The following is a 12942-nucleotide window of genomic DNA, read 5'->3' as shown; positions in this document are numbered from 1 at the left end:
GTAAGACTTGCTACTTACGTGGGTGCCTGTGACATACAGAGACACCCCACTAGATGGCAGGCCAGGTGCTGGTGGCTGGCAAGCAGAGCCCTACTCACCTTGGTAGGAGGCCAGAGTTTTTTCCACTGGTGTTGGTATCATTCCCATATAGCCTGGAATGACCGAGGACCAGCGAAAGAAAAATTTGATCTTGGGCCTGTAACTGATATAACCTCCCTGGGCTCCTGGCCAGTTGGATGCTGCAGACAAATACCATTCTCTCCAGATAATTAGCATCCCCATGTGATGAGCTCGGGTCTATTGAGTTTTTAACCATTAGAGGGGCTAATCCTGCTGTGCTAATCTCACTCGGTTGCCATTTTTCAAAATGGCATTTACTTCACAAATGTTTTGAAGCCTGAAATTGAGTTCTGCCATTTTAATCCATCGCTGCGTGCTTTTTAGCTCATTGTTATGCGGCATGAGCTCTCAATTTTGTCAATAGAGAAATTATCATCAGAGCATGCGGCATGTTAATGGTGTTATCCCTAAAATTCTGACACTGGGTTTGCCAGCAGGTAATAAATAAGGAACACCTTCAGTTACGTTTATAAAGCAAACCTTATTGTAGATGCGCCAGGAGAATGGCAGGAATAAAGGTGGCATTATAAGGAAATTGGTAGATCAACCTTCTGGTCTCCCAGTTGTGCAAAGCATCACTTTAAAATACTGTAGGGGAAACCAGGCAACAAGACTAAAAGACTGCATTTTGGAAAACAGCTTCCTAAACGTCAATCCAGTAACTTGAGTTCATAACACTTGTCAGCTGCAAATACAAACCTGCTATTATTTTCAAAGATCCCGAGACAGATTTGTTATTTATTATTTTCTGATAAGGATTTTGTGTCTACTGTATTCCTCCCTTCTGCGAAAATCAAGAAGGGACCTTAGCGATAAAGGATATGTTGTAGGGTTAGGAGGTATCACCCAGCTTCTGAGTGATTTTGAATTGCTCTGGTTTATGTAATTTCAGAAAGGCATGGCTGAACTGTAGGAGCCATTATGAAATGGGGGATTTTAATGGAAGGATGGTAGAAGAAGTTCTTTGCAAATTGTCCCCCACAAACGTGTCCCGGGAAAATAAGGGTTTATCTGTTTATCTATCTGTGAGATGGCTGATAATCTCAGGCACTTTAAGATTAGGGTAGCAAAGGACCTTGAGAGGTCAATCAGCCAGTCTTCTTGCATCAGGGGGATTAGTTAGACATGCACCACTCTGGGGAGATGTTTGTCCACCTTGTTTTTCAGATCTCCTGATGATGGAGATTGCCATCCTCCTCTGAAGAACAAACATTTACTGAAAAAGGGGCTGGGGGCGGGGTCCTCCCATTCCCCTGTGAGTGTTGTAAATATAGGATCAATCATAACCTGCATTAAAGTGGATTTAGGGGTCTGTCTGATGCTCAGATCCTTATGGAGCTCAGTCTGCTTCATTCTACACGGACACTTGGCTACACAGTTTCCATATTTATCTGAAAAACTTCTGTGTTTTTTGTCAGTTCTTTCACACAGGATAAACCAGGATGTTCCTCACTGTTTGGTTCCTTCACTGGGCCAGTGGGCACATGGAAGTCTATCTGCAGGGCCGTAACACTGTAGGCAGAGTGGAGAAATGGAGTAACCGGCCCATCTCATGAATTTCTACCAAGAAGCTTTACATTTAAAAAGCAGTTTAGCTAATGAATGCAATTCAGGGCAGAGCTGCCTGAAGTGATAATAGATACTTTTGTGAAAACATAAGAGCAGTTCTCAGTGCTGATCAGAAGACTGAACTGTTAATGAAATTTTAAGAGAGAGAGAATAAAACCAGAAACATCCCTGCCATACATATGTCTGTATACACACACACAGAGTAAATACATACACATACATATCTTGTATATAACTGCTGTATGCCCAAATGTCAAATGCCATGTGCAGTTCTGGCCTCCCAGTGTCAAAAGGGTATAATAAAAATAGTAACAGTACCAAGAAGAGAGACGAGGAGCAAAAATAATAAACTAGAATAGGACAAACCAGCTTTAAAAAGAGATATCTGGGGTGGTGGATATGATAGCGGTCTTTGAAATTAACAGCGGCACTGAGAAAGTTTAAAAAGGTCAATAATTCACTGCCTCTCAGCATACAGGAAATATGGGAACAACAAGAAAATCATGAGATGACAGGTTTGGAAGAGACAAAAGAAGGCTCCTTTTAACACCCTCTGTATTGTTATATTGTGGAACTTACTGCTCAAGGTTGCTGTGGATGCCAAAAGTTTAGAGTATTGCAAAAGCCATTAGAAAGAGTCATGGAAAAAATGCAGAAAGGGCTATTAAACACTTCTGGCTCAGGAAGAAGTCCTCCAGCCAAGGACTGCTGGAGGCCGGGAAATTTAACACTGAAATGTTAGCTTCCTCTGCACAGATTTGTAGGTTTTATGGGATGAAGGGCTTGGAAGAGCTCTCCTGTATCCTTGAATCCCCTTTATTAACTTATCAATTATGTGCAGCCTCAGGGAGGGACATTTTTAGGAAGGAAGAGGGAGCAAGGAGGTCACAAGGAGGCCAGGGAATCATCTCTGGCTCTTTCTCTGGCCTGAAATAACCCTTGGTGAGCACTGGGGCCATGCTGAGGTGAGGGAGGACCGCTGCCCGCTCTGCCTCACCAGCTCCCAGCTATGCTAATTGCATTAGCTGCTGCCCCGAAGACTTTTCCTGGACTAATTTTGCTGCTTCATAGTTCTGACCTGGTTTTGACATTTGAAAGAGCAAGTAAAACCCTCATATGTGTCAGGTGATTTAGCTGCCATCAGCTTCCTTACTGTTTAATGACTGTGCCCGAATGCCCAGCCAAGGCGGTGTTGGATATCCCTGGGTAAGCGAAGGATTACGGAGGTGCTGCAAGGTCAGGCTCAAGCAGCCGTGCCAAGAAATCAGGCAGCCACAAACTCCCTCCATCTGTCTTATATTTTAGTTGTTCTCCAAGGCGGTCTAGTCCTGTATTCCTCTACCTGCATGCCACCGGGCACTAAATGACAGCAAATTTCCCATCTGGGATGTCCTGACATATGTGCACGCTTCAACCCACAAACATGTGTGCAAGCAAGCAAAGTGCGTTGGGAGATAGAAAAGACATGTATACACATACATATTTTTCTGTTGTAAATGAAAACTGCTGTGGCCATGATGTGCACAGTGCCTGCTAGGCTTGGGTTTGTTATTTTTTTCCTAAAAGGTTATGCCGTCCTTCAGTTTTGAAAAGCTCAACGGCGTGGGCGGGAGCACAGCACACACCTGGGAGGCAACAAAGAAATTCCTGTGTGCCAAAACTGGTGTTTACAGCCGCTCTTCTCTGCGACAGCAGTCAGTGCGTAACCCTCCTATCTCAGATTCGCCATGCGTGAAATGAGGCTAGTAATGTTTATCCACCTACTGTGAGGGTTGATAGAACAAATCATTTTTACTCTATGGGGATAGGAAACCAGGAAGAAATCCCATTGAAATCATTAATCTATACAGGAGCAAGTGAAGGGGGGGAAAAGAAGGAGACTCAGGGGTGTACGCTCTTGTAGCACGAAGCAAATGATTCTCCACTGAGAAGAGCATGAATACAGAAACCATGCAACAGATGCTCTATGCTGAACATCAGATGTATGTAAATTATTCTGCTTGTCTTTTTCGTGCATTTCCTTGCCATTCAGGAAGAGTTTTGTGCTGACCATCCGAGAGAGAAGCTGAGGAGTTGGTTTTGGTTACAACAGGCATTGTAGACACACAGTGAGATCATGCAGGGTACAATGTGCTGGTGCTGCCCAGAGCTGTGGTCAGCCCCTAATTAGCAGGATAGAAATTGGTCTCCACTTTCAAACTTCTCTGCGGCAAGGCAAAAGGGGCAAGCCCCAGCCACGCACTTAAGAGCAATGCCATGGAAAATGGGAACAGGTTTTCCTCCTTTCTATTAATCCAAGTTTATTATCCACTCCTTTGGATTTCTGCTGGTGGCCAGTACTATTTAAAGACTTGGCATTTATCCAAAGCCTGCACTCACACGCTTCATGTAAGAAATACAGACGGAAAAAAAGCAATTTCTCCATTAGTTCATTGAACAGTTCTGCTGCTGCTGAGCACAAAAGACACCATTTCACTTTCTACGTACAGTCCTCACTTATAAACAAGCTGCTTCCCTGAGGGTCAGCTTTGCCAGAGGAACAACCGGACCGCTTGTAGGTGCAACGTGTCTGGACTACTTGGAGTTTCACCCATCCGGACAGAGGTTTGGGGCAGTGATTTTTACTTGCAACTTTTTTTTTTTTTTTTTGAGGATTTCACATGAAAAGTGCAAACACAAAGGCTGGAACTTCTGATTGTTGTGGCCCACTGAAAATTAAGGGCCATGAACATTATTCTTCATTTCTGATTATATTCTCCACTCCTGAAAAGAACCCTGATGGTTGGTAGATATATTGACCAAATGTGTTTGTTTATTCATTCATAGCTTCTCTTTTGATTTAATGCAGCCGTGACAAATTATTACATTATTTCCATAGGTAGGGAAACAAAACTCTGGAGATCATGGATATTCAAGAAGGATAGTAAGAACCCAAGATCTTGCCATGATAAAATATTTCAGTGGTGCTGATGCAGGAGTTTGGTCTTCAGAGAGATACAAGGTTTGTTTTCACAGAGTGACATTTGGCCTTGCATCCCCAAGTTACAAAATGTTAACCCTAAAAGAGAAGTATGAAAAAGGACTGGGTTTTGGACTGGCAGCTGAAAAGTCCCATGTCCCAGCGTTGCTGGAGCAGTGCCGCCTTCTAGGGTGTTCAGGGCTAAGCTTGTAAATCTGCATTTTGGAATCAAAGTAATTTTCTTCTGATTCTCAGATGAGCTAGGAGCTTCCTGTGATGCTCAGGTCTTGCTCTTGGCACTCAGTTTGGGCTTCCATCTTTTGGCTTCCGTCTCTTTATTCATACCATGTACCTGTGGCCAGTAACTCTGACCACACGGAAGTACCCTGAAGACTCATTACTAACAGCTCAGAAGCGCAATATATGGGATGAGATCCTTTTAAAGCCTCAAGGAAGAAGGCTGAGTATTACAAAGCATGTAAGAATTGCACCCCCTTACTCAAGCCCAGTTGCAGAGATGTGAACAGCAGCTCCTGCCTCATTTCACTATCAGTGAAAAATTCAAATTCAGTATCAAAAATTTGAAGTGACTACTATTATGCCTTGCCACCTGTGACTCCTCACCCCAAAGGCCACAGTCAACTAGAATCAACAGAGCAAAGCCTATATGAGTTCAGAGCAATGTTTGAAGATACATATCTGTATTTACAGTGTGATACTTAATGTCAGTGTCACGTCATGTGTTTAGATTTAATGTACACTAGGGAGGATCATCTGCTCTATAAACTCATCTGCAGCTTTGGCAGCAGCACCTTAAGCACTAGTTCACGTGAAGTATTTTAATGTTACTGTGTCTAGCCTAACATTTGAAGATGTGAGACTAGACCCTTGGTTTAGGATGAGCAGTTGTCAGCATCCTGACAAAAATCTGGGGGACATATTTGGCTCTTGATTTTCATTCAAGACTTTTTTTTCCCAGTTTTGCCTCCAAACCTTATGCCCTGAAAACTTTACAAAGTAATAATCGGCCTCACACCACTGCCCTCTGAAATCAAAGCTCTGCCTTTCTAAGCATTTTTACAGTACATTCCTCACAAGGCTGAGATCAGCTAAAACTTGGAGGCAAACCTAGGTCCATTTAATGAGCCTATCATTCATTAACATTTACATTGCCAGTTGATTCAGTGCATTTGAAGTAAATAAAACAGGGAAAGTAAAGGGGAAAGAAGTGAACGTCAGTGAGAAGCTCTAGGGCCTGATGCTATTGCCACTAGTCAGCAAACAGCAATTACCTCCAAACCTGGCAAATACGCTCCAGGGTTGCTGAAACTGTTGTGGGAGAGAGCACTGGATGGGAGGAAAAATGTTGTGGCCTGTCTGAACAATTGTTTTCCAGAGAACTGATGTATTTTGCAGTGGATTTAGAAGAAATAAGAAGAAAAAAAGCTGTTCAGCTGAGCTTTCTGAGTAAACGGATTTTGACCAAGAATGTTATTTATGAAAATTCAAAAATGCTCTCATTGTTTCTAATGCGAAACAGCAAAATAAAAAAATCTGTGGCACAGGCAGAACAGTTTTGATTGTAAGAGTCCCAACTCTGATTTCTCCTGCTACAAGAAGTACTGCATTTCTGACAGCGTGCCAATTATTCTCTTCCTAATGCTGTCTTCCTGCAACACATAAAGGAAGCTTTTAAAGTATCACTGCTGCTGCAGCTCTGTCTCTTATCACCCTTGGTAGGGGATCACAGCATAGCGCAGAGCTGCTGCAGAGGCTACAAGGGCTTAAGTAAACTCTTAGACCCATTTCTGGGCAGGTATCCAGACGCCAGTGTCTGGCTAAGCTTAGAGGGCTTTTCAGACCCAACTAATCTGATACTTGACACCCTTGAATTTAGGTGTGCTAACATTTAGATCGAAAAGACTGACACACAGCTATGTGTTAACATGGTCATCTGAGAGGGCAGCTCAGTTTGGGAGCTATATCCTTGCAGTGGTGACGCAGGCAGTGGTTAAACGAAGATCTTTTTTGATGATTAGAGACTTGCTGAGCTAATTGAATGAGGTCTGTTCAGATAAACCAGATGGAGCTGCAGGCGTCTGAACACCACTGTGATTTTTTCCCACCTAGTCTTTAACCACACCATTTAAATGCCTCTATGATGTGCAAGATAGTATGGAGAGAGTAAGATCGCCTGTATCATGCACTTCATTGTTCACTCTTTGCACCTCTCCCATTCCTTTCAGACGCAGTTCGCTTATTGATCAAAAGGCACATTCTGGGGTTCCTCTGCTTCTTCAACTGCTTCTGTACTCCAAGGTTTTAGAAATACAGAGCATCCTATTTATAATCTCCAAAAATCAGTGTTACAATGGAGTCTGCAGCAACAATTAACATAATAAAAAGTGCTGTCATCTGCATATTACTGAGAAGCATTTGAAAAAAAGTTGTGTAGCCACTACAGTTACCGCATTTTCATACACATACAATTATATCCATTATAGAAGCCTTTCAGGTAGGGACTGTAGGTTAAGACATAAAAATAATAAAACCAGTCAATGTATGTCTTTTGGAACCACATAAAATCCAGGATGTGTCAGAACTACAAGGGCTGGGCCAGTTTCCCATGAAATTTACAGACATTACAAATGCCCAAAGTTTAACTCCATCCAGGGGGAAGTATATAACCTATTGCTAAGGCCTGCTCTCCAATCAGCCCAAAGGATGGCCATGCTGGGTCTCCTGAGATGTGACTGCATAGTACCATGGCCTTCCAAGGTCCCTCAAAACCTCCTCCAGGAAATTCAGCTCGACCTCCTCCAGGAAATTCAGCTCAACCTCCAGTCACTTTCCTTGGAACATTTTGGCTCTCAGACTGATGAAGGTGTCAGGAGTAGCTTTCACCAGTAGCACTTTCCTCTGAAAAAAGCTACCTAAATGCCCTAATCCTCACGTCAACTATTACAGAACTGGCAGACCATCTGTTTTCAAAACTTTTCACTTACAAAAACACTCTTGTAATTTCAGACAGTCTAGCACCAGTAAAAGCTTCTTCACAATTTATACGTGCCTGTTATCCTCGTGTCTCTTGTCTCAGCCTTCATTTGCACTATCTTCCCTTGTTATCTATGTTGCTTTTAATTGCTTTTTTGTCTCTCTTCTCCCTGTCTTCTTGCTGGCTTCACACTTGAAATGAAAAGCAATGAAATTTGTAGGCTGGTTCTTTAATTCTACAGGACTGGATTCCCCATGGCCTTAGAGCTGAAACAAGGCCAACCCATTTCCTGCATGAATTAGACTCCACATTTTTAGCTGTACTGTAGGAGTCCATCCGAAGTCCTTAGATGAGGTTTCGCACATGGTCCAGCTGGCAGCCTGCAGGCTGCAAGGTGGCTCTGCCTTGTGTGCAGTCTGCTCTCCGACCTTGAAGAAGGTCGTAAAAAGTTGTTAGTGCGCTGCATGAAGTCTGGTGGTTAATGCCACCTCCTGCGCATACTGCAAGCCAGACCGGAGGCCAGAGGTATTAGGATATGGCATTAAAGGCAGGATGCACACTACAGCCCCTCAAATGTTTTTGCTGTGCCAGGTACTTGTGGCTAAGTCCTGTAAGATGTTGAGTCATTCTAATAGCTTGATGCTTCCAAAAAGGCTGAACCCACTGCAAGTCACGCACTCCTGCCGCTTTCATTACATTGCTGCTGGTGCCAATGTGAAGCCAATGCAGTTCCATCAGCTGGCAAATGCCTAGGTTTTGATGGGTGTGTTCTGTAGACTTAGTGGGTTGAATGTGCTTGTGAGTCAGACAAGAGCTACCACTAGCGTGAGCAAAGGGCCAGAACTGTGTCTGGGAATGGAAGGGGGATGTGGGAAGGTAAGGGAGCATCCTCCTTGTTGGCAATGAGCTGCTACATCAGTGCTGCCATGTTGCAGAACACCCTTGTTGCAGCTGTGAGGCACATCGCTGCGCTGACTGGTGCTGCCACCTAAGGCATGAGCAAATCCAAAAGCTGGCACCCACTGAACCCTGTGTAGGAAGGACAACTATGGAAAATGGAGGGAAGGGTTTGAACGTGTCAGCTGTCACATTTCCCCAGAAGTCCAGAGTGTCTGTCACTGCAGTCTGTGCCTGCTGAGCCCCTTTCCCACTCTGTCAGGCTTTGTTACTGGAAGCGAGTGGAGATGTGAGTTCCTAACTGTGGCTGCTGCTTTGCAGCATCAGCAAGGAATCCCGCTGCACACTAAAGATCCTAAGTGACTTGTCTGAGATGTGTTTTTTGTGACAGATGACTACCATAAGGACAAAATCCTACAGCTGTTTTCCCCTGCTGTGCAGAATAACCCGTCTTGCTCAAGGTTAACTGCAATCAGCTCATCTTGTCCAAACACAGTGTTAGTTCTGGGACCTTGGTGTTATGCTGTGAATGAGCAGGCCTGCGAAGCAAGACAGTACTTCTTCAGAAAGCACCCTGTCTTTTCTAAACCTTTCATTTTCAAAGAAGTTGTGATGTTACTTAAATGTTTCATTTTACAAAATTTTGTAAAGTACATTTTTAAATTTAAAAAGAAGGAAATGGTATTCAAACGCTGATAGGAAGAGCTGGGTTACCCAAAGTCAGACTGTGGTAAACAGAAGAAAAGCCGGATTATTTGGGTAATGATTAAATGCAAAGCATTCTATAGACACTATGAAAAAATGATCAAAACTTGTGAATCAGGAAAGAGAATAGTGAGGCTCCTTTAAAAAATAAGAACACTGAAAGTTTGAAATTTTCCCACATAGACATTTCTGTGTTTTGATCAACCTAAATCTGTACTGTGGAGGATGTGGCTTGGGGTCACCTGCTGCCATCTCGCTGTCCATTGTCTTGTACGAGGCACATTTCTGTTACTGTAGAACTACTTTAACTGCAGCTCTCTTTTCACAGGATAGTCAAGTGCAAATATATATTTCCCCCAGCAGATGTTTCCTGCTACCCCTGGATATTGAGTACTTCCAAGTAAGGTGTGCACTTAAAGTGGTAGAAAACATACCGTACGCACTACGTTCTTTGGTGTCACACCGACCCCTCTGTCCTTCGTTCAACATTGAATCACGTCCTCTTGTGGAAAAGGTTAGGCCATATCTTACACCACATGGTACCTGGCTTTTAGTAGGGCATAGAAACATGTTTGCTTTTCTTTGTGTGTCATCTACTAGCATTCAAATTGGCATCATTTCTTCCAGCTGCTACTTGTTTAGCTGCAGTGCCGTGTTGGACAAAAGCCTCTGTGAAGCAATTGTGACTAATCTCTATTTGGCAAGTGGTCAGAGGACAACAGCTTACTTCTCAGATTGCCTGTTGAGATTGGAAAGTATTGTATAGTAGTGAAAAGCTCTCCGTAGTGCCTTCCTATTTGAGAATCTCTGTCAGCTTTTAATTTTCTCGTCCAAATAACATCAAATCCAACACTGTGACACACATAGGGATTATTATCTCTGTAGAGAGTCTCAGAAATGAAGAGAAATCAGTTTCCTGGGAACACACCGGAAGATTGCAACACTTTCAGAAAATTTTGTCTGGATTACAGGTTTACATTTACTAGAATTGCCTTGCTGGGAACTCATGCTGTATGACTCTTTCCTCCTCTCAAAGCCCGGAACTATCCCCAGTTCCTTCACCCTCAAAGCCCGGAACTATCCTGAGTTCCTTCACCCTCTACACACTAAAAGCAAATAACATGCTCCTTTTATATCCACAAAACTAGGATACGATAAAGACCTTTGGCTCTTGACAATGCCAGAGCCCAAATCAGATTATCAAAAAATATTAACAAAAAGACTACAACATAGCATTTACTGTTATTCATGCTTTCACTTTCCTTTCTCCTTGAACTCTGCACGGCAGCGTCTGTTACTAAGTTGGAAACTGTAAAACGTGTTGTCATTGTATGTCTGTATGACATATGCTAGAAGCTGGATCCGGAAGTGTTGCTGAATCACAGAAAAAAAGGCTGGAAAGGTCCTTGGGAGTCCATCCCTGTGCTTGGGCTGGATCATCCAGACTGAAACTACTCCTGAGAAACAGCTGCTTAACATTTTTTAAGAGCTTGTGATGATAAAACCACTGCAAACTCGCCCAGTGCAGTCTCATCTAGAACTGTCCATACCACTAAAAAGTCTGTTCTAATGTCTAATACAAGTGGTGGAGAAGAGATAATTCCTTTCTTCTGTACGGCCACCTTTTAGTCTTGAAGATTATGTTATCCTCAGTCTTTTTTTAAAATAAACAAGTGCACTTCATTCAGTCCTTCCTTGCAGATTATCTTTTGTATCCCTAGCCTTATTCTCCTACCTCCTGAAACGCATCACACACAGCTGGATGTGGTGCTCCAGCTGAGGCTTTGCCCTTAGCAAACACAATGGAAGGACTATATAATATGTCTTACATTTTCACACATGCCAATAGCCCCTTGAGTGTTTATTTTTTCCAACAAAGTCATCTGCTGTGTGACTGAGGGTCAGATTAACTGCTTCTCAGACAGAAAGTGCAAACACCAAAGATGAGAAGGCTGTGCCAGGGCAGGGAGTGGTTGACTTCACGTGCCAGACTTGTTTTCATTGTGCAGCCAATGGGACATGAACAAAGCAAATGTGACTAATAATTATGAAAGTTTCCAAGGAACAATGGAAACTCTCCAGTGGTTACAACTAGTGACAAAACAACAAGGCAGTCTGAATAATGCCCATAACCATCTGGGTCACTTAATTAACCCTTCATTTAAACAGGACACTCGGCAAAACTGTCTTCATCACTGCAGAGACCATAAGAGAAACGATTTTCCCTTGTAAGTACCAGTGGAAACAGTGAAACAAGAATCAATGCAGAAAAAGCAGAACTCCGGCAGAATTGTTAGAGGATGGCCCTCTTTTGTTTAAAAAAGAAACACAAAAAATGTGTAAGGAAACTCAGGAGCAGTAAGATTAGGGGTCTGGGAACTAATTAATTAAGCCTTAGCCCTACACAGCCCACCAGGAAAGAACTGGCTTTCAGACAAAACTGTTGTAAGACTGTGTAACTAGTAGCACACCGGTAGCACGTGGATTGTTCACAGACATGTGAAAAGATGCTGAGCACCAAAGTCAACTGCTGATATGGCACTGATGTCACACTCAAGGCAGCTTGCCAAAAATAGTCTACTGACTGTTGATAAAAGCATTACGTATCTCATAGCATGAAACAGGTTGAAAATACAAGAAAAGAAGTTATTCAGAGGATACATCCAAAAGTCACTAGACGTAACAAAAGCTAGCCTGAATTCCTCTTTATTCAGAAGTACATGGCTGAATACTAGCAGGTATTTGAGAAATATGATCAGGTGCAAGCTGTAACGGGTGAGCAGGAACCGGTTTGCATCAGAGATAATAAAAACTGGCTGACTGGGGAAGGAGCTGGCCAAACTCCAGGAACAACTTAAGGTCAAACTGAAACTAAAGTTCTTCTTAAGGGGAGACAGAAATTTGTGAAGTCAGAAAACAGAAGTGGCTGTCCTGCAAAATCACTCAGTGTTAGAATCAGACCAAATGATCTCTGTGCAAAAATAAAGAAAGGAACCATTCAAAGTTTACCTCAAATAAGATCCCCCTCCACTGTAGATATAAAACCTGGAAAGTACTAGACAATATCTATGAGTTTCAGGAGGGGTGTGAGCATAAGTACCAATTCTGAAGTGTGAGTTTCTGCCTTCCGAGAGGCCCATCTGCAAAGACGGCTTTGCAGCAGTGGGACCGGAGCGTGAGCTCTGTGGACTGCCCATGCCATAACAACCGAAATGTAAAATTTCTGGGAGGTCTGTGTTGGACTTGTATGGTTGTAGAGACCTATTTTCACTGTATGAAGCATTTACAGCACAGTGGGACCCAAATGTTGGATTCCTTATGACAGATTAATGGAAGGCCACAGCCAGCTTCTTAATGTGAGCTGAATGGGCATTATCCCCTTCCTCCACCTTAAACGTGGAGCTTTAGGTAAGGCTAAGCTTAAATAAAGGCTAAGGTAAGTTTAAATAAAGTTGCTCAGCTGCTAGCCTTGCCCTGAGATTAGCGAGGGGAGCAGTACCACAGGATGTTTTTGACCTTTCAGGGGCAAGGCACGCCATCCACTTGGGAGGCAGTGGAGTGACAGCGGCAGCAGGGCTGCACCGCAGGGGTAGATCCTACAAGCCATGGAGGCAGGTCCTACAAGCATGTCTGGCAGCTCTTTAGTCAGAAAGAGAAAGCGCTGAGTTGCCAGAACAGGCTGCCTTTAAGGGCAGAG

This window comes from Rissa tridactyla, chromosome 1 (assembly GCF_028500815.1).
Source record: "Rissa tridactyla isolate bRisTri1 chromosome 1, bRisTri1.patW.cur.20221130, whole genome shotgun sequence".
NCBI classification, from domain to species: domain Eukaryota; kingdom Metazoa; phylum Chordata; class Aves; order Charadriiformes; family Laridae; genus Rissa; species Rissa tridactyla.
Note: the sequence above shows the minus strand (reverse complement) of the source record.